A 16550-nucleotide genomic window follows, 5' to 3' on the forward strand; every position below is an offset into this window, starting at 1 on the left:
CAGAAAAGAGCAAAGACAGCCCAGCCACAAAGGGACGGGCTGAAGTGGGTGGGGGAAACCGGGATGTGACATAGGCAAACGGATGACAGTACCTGTGCGAGAATATGATTCAATATTGAAAGGGAACATATTCCTGGAACGTACTATACTCATTAACTCAGTACTGCTTTTGTTTACGAAGACCGTAAGGCGACTTTGACTGTATACGCTTGGAGAACGGTTGTAAGTTTACTAGTAGAGGGGGTGGGAGTGAAGTACATTCAAAAACTCAGGTACAATAAAAAATCGAAGTAAAATAAAATGATGTCTCTGTACTATACTATGATATATCATAATACTTGTATAATTTAAAACTATATATTACTAAATGTATAATAACTTATAATACAATATATAGATCAAATAGATACTCTAATAATAATGTACCAGAGAAACATTTTCTTTAAGTTGTATTAATTTATGGCGTTCATTACCAACATATTTGTCATATTCAGTAGCATGTTATAAAGAATAATGCCGTTGGATATTGAACTTCTTAATCAGTTGGAGTGTTTTATGACAAATTAAACACTTTGCTCATCCACTGCTCTGTACCAAAAAGAACTCCTCCTCCCATGATACATTAAAAGCATTGGGAGTAGCGGCCCGCTTTAGTGTATGAGCGGAAGCTCCGTCTTCAAAGTTCGCCATCATACTGCAGAGTCACCACTTCACCAACACTGTATGCATACGTCACAGTGCTCACAAGACCCGCTCTTTAAAGCACACAGCGCTCATTTCTCAGAATCACGTAATATGCCCAGCCCTGCTATAGAGTGTAGGAGGAGCGAGGAGAGCTGAAACAGCAATGAAGCAATAACTAGACCGGGATTACGTTCAACAAGTGCTTGGCGAAAAAGAATAACGGAACATAGAGAGGAGAAAGAAAAAATAGATGAATAAAAACTTGTGAACGCCCATGCTTTATCTGACACGCAACTTTCCAGTCCGACGTCATTTAGCTGATTTTGTTGACAGAACTGTAACCGGGAAGTATTCTAGGAGACCTAATGGGACCAAAGAACTCGTCTAGTCGTGCCTAATACAGTATGAAGGAGACAGATATTAGAGAGGTGGGCTATGAGTTGTGCCGGTAGAAAGTACACCCAGCTATTATCTAAGATATTAACAATCTGTAAGAAAGCCCTAATATGTATTATCTAAGCATTTCCTGCAACCATAACAACATTCATATTTATCGTCGTTGTTGTCCATGTAACTCCAATAATAATAATAATAATAATAATAATAATAATAATAATAATAATAATAATAGTAACCGTAACCAATGAACGCAACAAACACAATCATCAACTGCATCACAGACATTGTAAAAATCACAATCACAATAGCACTACACCCCTTCCAGTATCACATTAATTAAAGCAAAAAACCATAATCAGCACCACATTCACCACCACTGCTATAACTATCACAAGCACCAAAACCATCACGAAATCCACAACCATGATAACAATCGGTGGTTACTAGAATAATCCCAACACCACAAGAATTACGAGCATCACAACCATGCCTGGCACTGTAACCATCACAAGAATCACAACCATAATCAGTACTAAAACAATATTACAAGTATCACACCCACTAGAGCACCGTAAACATCACAAGAACCACAACCATAATCAGTACTAAAACAATATTACAAGTATCACACCCACTAGAGCACCTTAAACATCACAAGAACCACAACCATAATCAGTACTAAAACAATATTACAAGTATCACACCCACTAGAGCACCGTAAACATCACAAGAACCACAACCATAATCAGTACTAAAACAATATTACAAGTATCACACCCACTAGAGCACCTTAAACATCACAAGAACCACAACCATAATCAGTACTAAAACAATATTACAAGTATCACACCCACTAGAGCACCGTAAACATCACAAGAACCACAACCATAATCAGTACTAAAACAATATTACAAGTATCACACCCACTAGAGCACCTTAAACATCACAAGAACCACAACCATAATCAGTACTAAAACAATATTACTAGCATCACACCCACTAGAGCACCTTAAACATCACAAGAACCACAACCATAATCAGTACTAAAACAATATTACAAGTATCACACCCACTAGAGCACCTTAAACATCACAAGAACCACAACCATAATCAGTACTAAAACAATATTACAAGTATCACACCCACTAGAGCACCGTAAACATCACAAGAACCACAACCATAATCAGTACTAAAACAATATTACAAGTATCACACCCACTAGAGCACCTTAAACATCACAAGAACCACAACCATAATCAGTACTAAAACAATATTACTAGTATCACACCCACTAGAGCACCGTAAACATCACAAGAACCACAACCATAATCAGTACTAAAACAATATTACAAGTATCACACCCACTAGAGCACCTTAAACATCACAAGAACCACAACCATAATCAGTACTAAAACAATATTACTAGTATCACACCCACTAGAGCACCTTAAACATCACAAGAACCACAACCATAATCAGTACTAAAACAATATTACTAGTATCACACCCACTAGAGCACCTTAAACATCACAAGAACCACAACCATAATCAGTACTAAAACAATATTACTAGCATCACACCCACTAGAGCACCTTAAACATCACAAGAACCACAACCATAATCAGTACTAAAACAATATTACTAGCATCACACCCACTAGAGCACCTTAAACATCACAAGAACCACAACCATAATCAGTACTAAAACAATATTACTAGCATCACACCCACTAGAGCACCTTAAACATCACAAGAACCACAACCATAATCAGTACTAAAACAATATTACTAGTATCACACCCACTAGAGCACCTTAAACATCACAAGAACCACAACCATCACCAACACCACAACTATCACCAGTACCACAACCATAATCAGGATTATAACAATTACGAATACCACACATATCACGAACATTTTTTTTATTTTATTGGGTTATTTTACGACGCTGTATCAACTACTCAGGTTATTTAGCGTCTGAATGAAATGAAGGTGATAATGTCGGTGAATTGAGTCCGGTGTCCAGCACCGAAAGTTACCCAGCATTTGCTCGTATTGGGTTGAGAGAAAACCCCGAAAAATCCTCAACCAAGTAACTTGCCCCGACCGGGATTCGAACCCGGGCCACCTGGTTTCGCGGCCAGACGCGCTGACCGTTACTCCACAGGTGTGGACCATATCACGAACACCGTAACCATTACCAACACCACAAACTTCACCAGCACCAAAATCACAACCATCACCAGAACCACAACTTTCACCAGCACCACAATCTCGACCAGAACCACAACCATCATCAGGACTATAACAATTACTAGTATCATCATCAGGATTATAAAAATTACGAATACCACACATATCACAAACACCATAACCAATACCACAAATTTCACCAGCATCAGAAATTTCACCAGCACCACAACCTTCATCAAAACCATAACCATAATATAATCAGGACTATAATAATTACTTACTTACTTACTCACAAAAGGCTTTTAAGGAACCCGAAGGTTCATTGCCGCCCTCACATAAGCCCGCCATCGGTCCCTATCCTGTGCAAGATTAATCCAGTCTCTATCATCATACCCCACCTCCCTCAAATCCATTTTAATATTATCCTCCCATCTACGTCTCGGCCTCCCTAAAGGTCTTTTTCCCTCCGGTCTCCCAACTAACACTCTATATGCATTTCTGGATTCGCCCATACGTGCTACATGCCCTGCCCATCTCAACTATAATAATTACTTACTTACAAATGGCTTTTAAGGAACCCGAAGGTTCATTGCCGCCCTCACATAAGCCCGCCATCGGTCCCTATCCTGTGCAAGATTAATCCAGTCTCTATCATCATACCCCACCTCCCTCAAATCCATTTTAATATTATCCTCCCATCTACGTCTCGGCCTCCCTAAAGGTCTTTTTCCCTCCGGTCTCCCAACTAACACTATATGCATTTCTGGATTCGCCCATACGTGCTACATGCCCTGCCCATCTCAACTATAATAATTACTAGTATCATCATCAGGAATATAACAATTACGAATACCACACATATCACAAACACCATAGCCATCACCAATACACAAACTTCATCAGCACCATAACCTTCACCAGCACCACAACCATATCAGGACTATAACAATTACTATCATCACAGATCACGAGTACCGTAACCTTACTAAACCCAAAACTAGCACCACACTCATCACAGGCATCATAACCATCACCAGAACCATAAGCTCAATCAGTACCACAATTATCACCAGCACAGAAGCACCATGATCATCACAAGAACTTCATCCATAATCAATAACAAAACCATCACCAGCACCAGAATTGTCACCAATAGCACCATGGCCATTACAAGAATCACAACTATCACCAGCACTATAACAATTACAAATACCATGTCCATCACGAACATCATAACCATCGCTATAGTCATAAACAACGTCACAAATACCATCACAACAATCACAACCATAATCAGCACTTCGATAATTAACTTACAAGAACTGCACAGCAGCATAAACGTCACAAGAAACACAACCATAACCAGCACCACAACCATAATCAGAATTACTACCGTAATCAATACCACAACCATCATCAGTATCACAATCATCTCAACACAACTATCAAAGAAACCACAACTATCATCAGCACAGTCATCAGCAACACCACAACCATCATCATCATTGTCTTTCTTAAGCTCAGCATGCTTTTAAAAATCTTTAGGAACCAACATTAGGCATTCACTTCAACTAGCGGCACTGTGTTGCGATAGCAAAAGCACAAGCAAGTTGCAGACTGTTAATCATGAATGACAAAATAATGATTGTAATATCACAGCATATTTATCAAGCTCTAAACTTTATAAAACACAACTTACATATAGATTAGATTAGATTTATTTAGATTTATTTATTTAACCTGGTAGAGATAAGGCCGTCAGGCCTTCTCTTCCCCTCTACCAGGGGATTACAACTATAACATGAACAATAAGATTACAATTAATATTAAATTTACAATTACAATTACAATAAAAATTAAAGTACGACAAGAATACCTGATTAATGAAAGCTAGACATTTTATCATAGAAGTTAAGAACAAAGAATATTTTTGTATTTACTAAATTACAAATTAAACCTACAATAACAAAATTCTATAGTGATGAAATTACCGGATATTGAGATATTTTGTGGTAGATTAAAATAACTATTTACAAGAAACCATGTCTGAACGAGTCTCAATTACTGACCAAGTGCCTAGTAAGTTTGCGTTTGAATTGAATTTTATTTCGACAGTCCCTGATGCTAGCAGGTAGCGAGTTCCAGAGTCTTGGCAGGGCTATTGTGAAAGAGGATGAGTATGAAGAGGTGCGATGGGATGGTATTGTTGGTATTGTTTCATGGCGAGAGCGTGTGTTCAGATTGTGGTGGGAAGAAAGGTAAGTGAAGCGAGACGACAGGTACGAAGGAATAGAAGAGTTCAAGATTTCGAAGAGAAAGAGAAGTGAATGTAAATTTCTTTTCTTATCTAGTTTAAGCCAACCTATTGCTTCCAGGGATGGGGTAATATGATCATATTTACGAACATTGCTTACAAAACGTACACACAAATTATGAGCACGTTGAAGTTTCATTTTGTTGTCGCTGGAAAGGTCAGTCAGTAAAATGTCAGCATAGTCAAAATAGGGAAATACAAGGGTCTGCACAAGGGACTTTTTTAAGCAAGAGGGAAGATGAACATTTATCCTTTTTAGCACATGGATAATAGAATATACTTTTCTGCAGGTTTCTGTGATTGGCATGTCCCAGTTGAGATTATTATCCATGTGAATGCCAAGATTTTTTACCGAAGAACTGAAAGGGATATGCACTGTACTTACTTTAACGGGGGAAATGTCGAGGTGCTTTACAGCGTCGGTTTGCCGTTTGTGTCCTAATATGATTGCTTGTGTCTTTCCAGGATTGATATAGTGACATATATGTAGTATCCACAGTATACCAGAAAACGTGACCTTTTAGAACAACCTAAACGTAGGCTAAATCAAAAAAAAGAAAGTAATAATTTCATTGCGTCTTTAACGCTAGAACATCACATTTAAGAAATCGTCAATTATGTTATAAAAAACCAAACACTTCAGCACAAAAATTCACCAGTGTTAAAAATGTGTTCAAATTTCAATGTAATATGTAAAATATGGGATCTAGATTTCAGCATTACTTACATGAAAAATACACATTTTCTTATTAATACACTCAAAGTTGTTGATTTTAAATAGTATTGCTATCTATTTGTTACTTTGTAATTTGCCATTTATAGCTACATTTTACATGTTTTGGTTATGATATCTATATTGATCAATTTTTCATTTTTTATTTTGTATTTTTAATTTATATCTATATCTGTGTCTTTTAGTTACGTAGTATGTATTTGTCTGTATTTTTTGTTAATTTTTCATTGGTATTTATATTTGTATCTTGCATTTGTACCTTATCTCTTTTTCCATGTTATATCCAATTTTATGTTCCAAGCAAATATTTGTACTGTCTATTGTAACTGGAGGTTTTCCCTGTTTTAGAAATAGATAGGTAGGTAGGTAGGTAGGTAGGTAGGTAGATAGATAGATAGATAGATAGATAGATAGATAGATAGATAGATAGATAGATAGATAGATAGATAGATAGATAGATAGATAGATAGATAGATAGATAGATAGATAGACAGGGAGACAGATAGATAGGTAGATAGATAGGTAGACAGGGAGATAGATAGATAGGTAGATAGACAGACAGATAGACAGGTAGATAGATAAATAGTTAGATAGCTAAATAGATAGGTAAATAGATAGATAGATAAATAGATAGGTAAATAGATAGATAGATAGATAGATAGATAGATAGATAGATAGATAGATAGATAGATAGATAGATAGATAGATAGATAGATAGATAGATAGATAGATAGATAGATAGATAGATAGATAGATAGATAGATAGATAGATAGATAGATAGATAGATAGATAGATAGATAGATAGATAGATAGATAGATAGATAGATAGATAAAGAAATAAATAGATATATAAAAAAATAGATAGATAAATAGATAGATAGATAAATAAATAAATAAATAAACAGATAAATAAATAAATAAATAAATGAGTGAATAGATAAATAAATAAATGAGTGAATAAATAAATTAGTGAGTGATTAAATAAGTAAATAAATGAGTGAATAAATAAATAAATGAGTGCATAAACAAACAAACAAATAAATAGAGTGAATAAATAAATAAATAATGATTGAATAAATAAATAGATAATTAAATGAATAAATAAATAAATAAGTGAATAAATAAATGAGTGAATAAATAACTAAATAAATAAATAATTGAATAAATAAATACATGAGTGAATAAATAAATAAATGAGTGAATAAGTAAATAAATAAATAAATAAATAAATAAACAAATAAATAAGTAAATGAATAAATGAGTAAATAAATAAATGAGTGAATAAATAAATACATAAATAAATAAATAATTAAATAAATAAATAATTAAATTAATTAATTAATATAAATTTACGTTTGTAAAATAGTTGCGGTACTTAGGCATGACTAACTTTTCCATGCATACTCATAATTTGGTATTAGAAGTGAATTACACTTTGTAGTGGACCAATTCTTGTTTTGCTTTCAGTTTGGAAACTTGAGTTTACTCGGTGATTTAGAACAGACAGGCTAAAATATGGGGAATACTCCAAGCACGCCCGCTAATATTATTTATAAATACCAGATAAGTGCTTACGTTCCTGATGTCTGGGAGAATGATGAAATAGTAAGTTATATATTTCGGGCGATGATGATATGTGGATTGTGATGATTAAGACATATTTACAGGGCGGCCACGGCTTAGCTCAGGCGGTAAGCGAGCTTGTCTGCTGACCCTGCTAGGGCTCAGCTCAGGTGAGTTGATTAAGATGGCTTACTACTCAACAGAGAGCGAATTACAGAAAGTCCATGCAACGTTCATGAAAGGAACAATTACGGCCAAGAAATAGATTAATAATAAAAAATCAACACAGTGGGATACATATTGGCGTTAAGTGATAAATAAACACGATTTAGATCATAAAAATAAGAAACAAAAAAAATAAATAAAAACAAATATAAATACAGTGGAACACATTCCCTTAAATATTTGCAACGCGTTAGGTCTGGCAACTCATCATAAGATATTTTTCTAATTTACATTTAAAGGAAATTAAAGTTCGGCAGCCCTTGACTTCAGGCGGCAGAGAATTCCAGTGACGAGAAGTAGCAACAGTGAAAGATGAAGAATAAAGAGATGATGTGTGCAGTGGTATTTCTAGCGTGTTATCATATTGTGACCGAGTATTTAAGTTATGATACCGAGAAAGACTGTGGAATCGGACAGATAAGTAAGAGGGAGCAGAGGTGTGCAAAATTCGGTATAAGAGAGAGAGAGAGAGGGAATGTAACTTTCTCCTCTCATTTAACCTGAGCCACAATAATTTATCGAAAGAAGGCGAAATGTGATCGTAGTAGCGGACATTGCAAATGAAACGAACACACGCATTATGAATCAATCTCATTAGCACGTAATAGATGTCCAGTCCATTCTAAGGGGCATTCCATTGTGATGGTTGTGATATTTTTAAATCCACGACATAAAGTTTTTTAATTGGATTATTTTACGGCGCTTCATCAACTACTGTAGTTATCTAGCGTCTGAGTGAGATAAATGTGTCCAGCGCCGAAAGTTACCCAGCATTTGCTCTTTACGGGTTGAGGAAAAACTCCGAAATAAACTTCAACCAGATGATTTGTCTCAGCCAGGGTTTGAACCCGGGTCCGAAAATGTTTTTCAACAAATGGAACTTACTACATAATCATTTGTATTGAACTTAGAGTTTTTTTAGCTGTATTTTTATTCTTGCAGATTTTTGTTTTATTCTTGTAATTTTTTTAAATTGTATATTTCAAATCCTGTTACCTAGGTATTATGTTTCCCTTTTGTATAATTATATTTTTATATTGTATGTATTCGTTTATGGATCTTATATGGTCACGTGGGATGCCAGGAAGACGACGCTAAGCATTTCTCTCTTCACAATTGTTCAACATTTATTTTTACAGTATTTACAGAAATACATGGTTGCTTGCTAGCCAATGCTCTGGTAACATGACAAAGAAGCCATCAGCCGCATTACAAAAGTAGGACGACATCAAAATCTCTAAAAAAAAAGAAAAAAAAAACAATATAACAGAGACTGCAAATCCTGCATACATAATTGTAGCGGTTATGACGATTTCATGACATGAAGTTCCCACGAAAGTTATTTAAGAAAAGATTTCTGTGAACTTTAGGGATGAATAATATCAACGTATAAGGGCTAATGTTTAGATATGATGCTCTAGCTCTGTGTACGGAATAAGTTTATGGGTTGAGGGAAAAACTCGGAAAAACCTCAACCAGATAACTTGCCCCAACCGGGGCAATATCGAGAATACTTACTTACTGGCTTATAACGAACCCGAGGTTCATTGCCGTCCTCACATAAACCCGCCATTGGTCCCTATCCTGAGAAAGATTAATCCATTATCTATCATGATATCCCACCTCCCCCAAATCCATTTTAATATTATCTTCCCATCTACGTCTCAGCCTCCCTAAAGGTCTTTTTCCCTCCGGCCTCCCAACTAACACTCTATATACATTTCTGGATTCGCCCATTCGTGCTACATGCCCTGCCCATCTCAAACGTCTGGATTTAATGTTCCTAATTATGTCAGGTGAAGAATACAATGCGTGCAGTTCTGTGTTGTGTAACTTTCTCCATTCTCCTGTAACTTCATCCCTCTTAGCTCCAAATATTTTCCTAAGCACCTTATTCTCAAACACCATTAATCTCTGTTCCTCTCTCAAAGTGAGAGTCCAAGTTTCACAACCATAAAGGACAACCGGTAATATAACTGTTTTATAAATTCTGACTTTCAGATATTTTGACAGCAGGCTGGATGATAAAAGCTTCTCAACCGAATAATAACAGGCATTTCCCATATTTATTCTGTGTTTAATTTCCTCCCGAGTGTCATTTATATTTGTTACTGTTGCTCCATAATACTAGAACTTCTCCACCTCTTCAAAAGATAAATTTCCAATTTTTAATATCGAGAATAGTGTCTGTAATGTTTGAACATGAGACAGGCAACCAAGATATTACAAACTTCGTTTTATTCACATTACTAGCCGTACCCGTGCGCTCCGCTGCACCTGTTAGAAATAAATATAAAGTAATTACATAATTAAATTAGGACGTTTGATCCAGGGAACAACTTTTACAACAGCGCAAGATAATCTACTTCGCTCATTACCCAATTTTTTTTTTGCATTGCATTTATTGCATATATATTTTATGTATTTTAACACGATTCAATTGAGCATAGTTAAAATTTGAATTATAAAATAATGGATTGCTAAGCCAACGTACTATTACTGCATACTAAATAAATACACTCTCGTTGTTCGTTAAATCTCTGAGATTAAAATGAGTGTACATAAATATTATTTTAAGAAATACAGAAAACGAATGTACAAAATAGCCTATCAGATTTTCTGTGCATAAGAAGCTATTTTAATCTTACCTGTCCTCGATTTACTCAGACGTTACTGTAATAACATTATAGCATTATGTCCATCTAGAGAAACTACACTTTCCAATGGTGAAATAATAATTAATTATACAAATTGGTTAATTTAGCTTCTGATATTACTTCATACAAACACAGAAACATTCTCTGTAGGCTATGTTTAATAGCTTTCGATTGTTGATGTCCAAGGCCCCTGTTTCGATTGTTGATGTCCAAGGCCCTTTATAGACGAAGTCATTTGTTCTTAATTCATTGCACCGTCTTAGATGGCGTTATTTTAATCTTAAAACTCATTTATCTCATTAAATATCAGTCCTATCAAAATTTTGTAAAGGATAAAACTTATCGGAAGTCATTTTTGAAGAAACTTTTGTTATGTAAAATTTTTCACAAAAATCAATAATAAGCGAGATATTTCGATTTATTTAATTCAGGCCCCCTTATAACCCCCCTTTTAAATAAAGTATTTTGAATGCCATATAGCCTAAAATCTAAGTTACAACGAACTTAATTTATATTCCAATTTTCATATAAATCGGTTCAGCCATTATCGCGTGAAAAGGTAACAAACATAGGCCTACAGACATACAAACAAAAATTTCAAAAATGCGATTTTCGGTTTTAGGGTGATTAATTATATATGTTAGGATCAATTATTTTTGGAAAATCGAAAATTACCAGAAAAATTTCGGCTACAGATTTATTATTAGTATAGATGAAAGACTAATCACAAGATCTCTGCTAAAATCCTTAAGCGGTTAAAACATGAAGGGATGGGAGTGAAAGACAGCGAATATTTTTATAACAAAGTGGAACAAACACGACATGCCTTCTTCTGCAGAGCGAACATCGGCGAATATCGAACTTCGCCATACTAGACAAACTTGAACCGAACATACAGTCTGCAATGCACGACGATAATCGAGAATTAAAATATTTCACCTTAACGAAAGCGGCAGCTACAGTACATGGCCGGCTTTCGACTGTAGAACTGGGAATCCCGGAAGAAAGGACCAGTCTGGTTGGGGTATTGTTCGTTACGAGGAGAAGAGACCTTGAACAAGAAAGTGTCCCCGACTTCAGCACTTTGTCACTGACAGGACTCAATCTATGCGCAGGCCTGGGTGCAGCTCCAGGACAGGTGGACATTAATATTTCACTGACGTAATGTCAACCGCTTGTCGCTTTGCTGGCATCGTGCATTTTATATCTACGCCCAGTGATTCCCAACCTTTGTGCTCTGGAGAAGTCTTAGAATAAGGAAGAAAATTTAGTAACTAATTAAATCTTTACAGGTGCTTGTCTATGCGGATGACGTGCATATGTTAGGCGAAAATCCACAAACGATTAGGGAAAACACGGGAATTTTACAGGAATCAAGTAAAGAGATAGGTTTGGAGGTAAATCCCGAAAAGACAAAGTATATGATTATGTCTCGTGACGAGAATATTGTACGAAATGGAAATATAAAACTTGGAAATTTATCTTTTGAAAAGGTGGAGAAGTTCAAATATCTTGGAGTAACAGTAACAAATATAAATGATACTCGGAAGGAAATTAAACACAGAATAAATATGGGAAATGCCTGTTGTTATTCGGTTGAGAAACTTTTATCATCCAGTCTGCTGTCAAAAAATCTGAAAGTTAGAATTAATAAAACAGTTACATTACCGGTTGTTCTTTATGGTTGTGAAACTTGGACTCTCGCTTTGAGAGAGGAACACAGGTTAATGGTGTTTGAGAATAAGGTGCTTAGGAAAATATTTGGGGCTAAGGGGGATGAAGTTACAGGAGAATGGAGAAAGTTACACAACGCAGAACTGCACGCATTGTATTCTTCACCTGACATAATTAGGAACATAAAATCCAGACGTTTGAGATGGGCAGGGCATGTAGCACGTATGGGCGAATCCATAAATGAATATAGAGCGTTAGATGGGAGGCCGGAGGGAAAAAGACCTTTGGGGAGGCCGAGACGTAGATGGGAAGATAATATTAAAATGGATTTGAGGGAGGTGGGATATGAGGTAGAGAATGGATTAATCTTGCTCAGGATAGGGACCAATGGCGGGCTTATGTGAGGGCGGCAATGAATCTCCGGGTGCCTTAAAAGCCAGTAAGTAAGTAAGTTAGTAAGTAATTAAATCTTCACTTCGATCCTGAAAACAAGAGGTCATCAATGTAGTTCCGCCACAAAGGATCACTTGCACCCAAAAAGTGCAAGGCTGTGCCACCAGCAGGCAAACTCATGCTTAGTCTTTTGGGATATTCAAGGTGTTGTGCATATGGAATTCATGCCTAAAGGACTACTATTAATTATGTAAGGTATTGTGAAAACCTAAAAAAAATTAAAGCACGAATTCGAAGAGTTCGTCCAGATCTGGAGCAGCCCCTCCTACAGTATGACAACGCTCGTCCGCACACCAGTGCAATGACAACAGAAGACATTCAGCGTCTTGGTTTCGCTGTTGTTGATCAACCTACATACAGTCCCGACCTGGCGCCATCAGATTTTCATCTGTTCTCAAAACTTAAAGAACACCTGAGGAGACATCTCTTTGATTCTGACGATGCAGTGCAGACAGAAGTGAAGCTGTGGTTTCTTATTTTATTTTATTGGGTTATTTTACGACGCTGTATCAACATCTAGGTTATTTAGCGTCTGAATGATATGAAGGTGATAATGCCGGTGAAATGAGTCCGGGGTCCAGCACCGAAAGTTACCCAGCATTTGCTCGTATTGGGTTGAGAGAAAACCCCGGAAAAAACCTCAACCAGGTAACTTGCCCCGACCGGGATTCGAACCCGGGTCACCTGGTTTCGCGGCCAGACGCGCTGACCGTTACTCCACAGGTGTGGACGCTGTGGTTTCGTCATTAGAGTAAAAAATTCTACAGTGACGGTATCAAGAAACTGGTCACCCGTTGGGAGAAGTGTATTCATCGCCAGGACGATTATGTGGAAAAATAAAACTACAGGTATGAACAGTAAGGTTGGAGCAAGTTACCAGTTATACAAGGTTTGTTAAAAGTCCCGCACCACCTAAATAACTTTTGACGCATATGGTTCAGTGACATGAAACTTGGTATGTGAGGATAACCATATACTAAGAACGTAATAATGGTATTACCGAGTGTTTTCTACTTCCGGTTTAACCGGAAGTAACTCCAACTCTCTTATTTTAAATGGAACACCCAATATATTATTTTATTTTTGAATAGTACTCACTTTTTAAAAATTACCCACACTTGATACTTCTGTACAAATTCAGTGTTACTAAGTCAAGAAAACAGAAAAGTGTATCGAATATTAAAATAATAAATGCACAACCTAAATAACTTTTGAAGCATACGGTTCAGTGATACGAAACTTGGTATGTGAGGATAACAATATGCTAAGAACTCAATAATGGTATTACCGAGTTTTTTCTACTTCCGGCTTAACCGGAAGTAACTACAAGTCTCTTATTTTAAATGGAACACCTAAAATATATTTTTTTTTATTTTTGAATACTGCTCATTAAGAGCTTTTCAAAAAGTACCCACACTCGATACTTATGTGCAAATTCAGTGTTGCTAAGTCAAGAAAACAGAAAAGTGTATCGAATAAAATAATAAAATACTCCTTCCTTAACAAAAACAAAACAAAGCTAGCTCACCTTCTAAATTATGTGTTCAAATTGGTAGCCCTCAGCTGCTTTACAATGTGTCACTCGACCATAGAAACCATTTAAGGAATACGATGAAAGAGTAATGGAACGAGAAAAATTCTCTCCGGCGCCGGGATTCGAACCCGGGTTTTCAGCTCTACGTGCTGATGCTTTATCCACTAAGCCACACCGGATACCACCCCGGCGTCGGACAGAATCGTCTCAGATTAAGCTCCAACTCTTGGGTTCCCTCTAGTGGCCACCTCTGCACTACGTCATAGATGTCTATGAACGTAGGACCGAAGTCCGGGATGTACTTCAGTACATTAAAATAATATATATGATATGCGTAAATCACTTCGTTATTTAAGACGGCGCTTATTCCGTCGGATCCCGGCCAACTAGTCACTCATAACGAGTGCACCTCAGCACATGTGTGGACTTCGGTCCTACGTTCATAGACATCTATGACGTAGTGCAGAGGGCGGCCACTAGAGGGAACCCAAGAGTTGGAGCTTAATCTGAGACGATTCTGTCCGACGCCGGGGTGGTATCCGGTGTGGCTTAGTGCATAAAGCATCAGCACGTAGAGCTGAAAACCCGGATTCAAATCCCGGCGCCGGAGAGAATTTTTCTCGTTCCATTACTCTTTCATCGTATGATGACGCAGAATATCTGCATGGAAATATCATATGTACTTCAGTACATTAAAATAATATATACATTTAAGGAATGAATTAACCAGGCTTTAGGAATATCTCGCACCACTTCAATTTTTATTTAGCAACACTGAATTTGTAGAGAAGTATCAAGTGTGGGTACTTTTTGAAAAGCTCTTAATGAGTACTATTCGAAAATAAAATAATATATTGGATGTTCCATTTAAAATAAGAGAGTTGGAGTTACTTCCGGTTAAACTGGAAGTAAAAAGACTCGGTAATACCATTATTGACTTCTTAGTATATGGTTATCTCCACATACCAAGTTTCATGTCACTCAACCACATGCTTCAAAAGTTATTTAGGTGGAGCGGGACTTTTAACTAACCCTGTATAACTTTTCACATACAAATTAGGAGGCATTACTTTTCAGCACGTCCTCGTACAATATCATTGCAGTAACTGTAGCTACTAACTGATAAAGTAACCAGTTATCGTAGATAAAATGTACGTAAAGGTAAGCTAACTATAAATAAAGCCTAAATAAAAATAAACCTAAACAAATATAGGCTGGAACGTAAGGTAGTACATTAATTGTAGAATGTGATTCCTTAAAATATAATGAACAAGAAGTCTAATATCATTTTGCCTTTTTTGCGAGGTTTTTGAAGAAATAATACTTTTATGCCGACATTTTACGCCGCACTTCGATTATTGTGACGTTTTGTTAAGTGACCTAAGTTCTGAATTGTCAGTCAAGTTACAGCGAGCTCAGAATATGTGCGTCAGATACGTGTACAACGTCCGACGATATGATGACATATCACCGTCCTTCGCAAGTCTTTCGTGGCTCCGACTTAAAGAACGCAGAACTTTACATTCTTTGTCTTTACTCTTTCGAATTCTGCACACCTTAACACCAAATTACCTTTCGTCTCGTTTCTCTTATCTATACTCTAACCACGACGTAAATACCAGATCGCTTATCTGTGGCACGCTAAGTATACCTCTTCATAGAACATCTTGTTATTCAAAAACAGCTTAAAAGACAACCTTATTAGCATTTCACTCCAATCATACTGATTTAAACTATCACTGATTACATTGTTACTTCTTTCTTTAGACATCATCCTGATAGTGCTGTATTTTAAAAATTGTCTCATAATAATCTCTTTCTATTATGTAATATTATTTCAAATATATTAACATTCTATGTATTTTAGTTTAATTCTGCTACACAGTTTATTTCAATGTTTAATTAATAGTTCATAGTATTTTGTTGTTTAATTCTTAAATAACTCTTGTACAATGTAACTCTCATCTAAATCAAATTGTTGAATTCTTTGTAAGTTCATGCATATGTATATATAAACTTTTTGCTAGTTGAGTGGAAGAGAAGGCCTTGCGGCCTTAACTCTGCCAGCTGAAATAAATCATTATTATTATTATTATTATTATTATTATATTATTTCGA

This window comes from Periplaneta americana, chromosome 15, assembly GCF_040183065.1.
Source record: "Periplaneta americana isolate PAMFEO1 chromosome 15, P.americana_PAMFEO1_priV1, whole genome shotgun sequence".
NCBI lineage: Eukaryota > Metazoa > Arthropoda > Insecta > Blattodea > Blattidae > Periplaneta > Periplaneta americana.